The following is a 740-nucleotide window of genomic DNA, read 5'->3' as shown; positions in this document are numbered from 1 at the left end:
AGAGAAAGAAGTATATCCTGTTTGGATTTCCAAGGGGCACTATCTGAAAGAAAACATCAATTTATGCTTGCTTTAGTAGAAAAGAAATAACTGCATTCATGTAAGTTTAATTCTTTAGAGTCTGACAGGGTATGAAGGTCATGAGTAGACCAAGAAGTCAAAAACACAGTGATAAGTGAGTCATCAAGCGTACAAACACACATCATTTTCTTACTCTATAAGGCAAATTTTTAAAAATCAGAATATTTTCCTTTGGAAAGAAATCCTGAGAACAAAAACAATTTGTAAACAAACTTGTTGGTACTCACTTTTGGAATATTCTAAAAATCGAAACGCCAATAAACCTATGAACATTTAATACTACCCTCCTCCAACAAAAGAAGATGAAACCTACAGGAAATGGGGACACGAATAAGCACACAGCCCTACAGCCCTCTGTGAAAATACATAAAGTACCTGTTATCTGTTAGCAATAATCGCGCCTCGGATAAACCTCATTGGCTACGATACTGCCACTGCGCAAAGCTAGTACCTGTTATCTGAAAGGGATCTCTTTCCAGATCACTGAGATTCTTTCAAGACCCAGACAAAACTGGTTTGTTGGTTTACTTGAGGTTTAAAGGCATTCATTAATAATCCTTTAAAGCACTAAAAATATGTTAACATAAGGCCTTATGCTATTATTCAATGACAGATTGAGTTATCTGTGATCCTTGGTGATCCTTGCCCCACTCAGGAAA

General features: G+C 36.4%; 1 pseudogene; it reads right to left on the bottom strand.

Annotated features, from left to right (window-relative positions):
* Positions 1-302: 302 nt before the first annotated feature.
* Positions 303-527, bottom strand: LOC116583730 (annotated as a pseudogene).
* Between the last annotated feature and the right edge of the window lie 213 nt (positions 528-740).

This window comes from Mustela erminea, chromosome X, assembly GCF_009829155.1.
Source record: "Mustela erminea isolate mMusErm1 chromosome X, mMusErm1.Pri, whole genome shotgun sequence".
NCBI lineage: Eukaryota > Metazoa > Chordata > Mammalia > Carnivora > Mustelidae > Mustela > Mustela erminea.
This window is presented reverse-complemented; position numbering and strand designations above follow the sequence as displayed.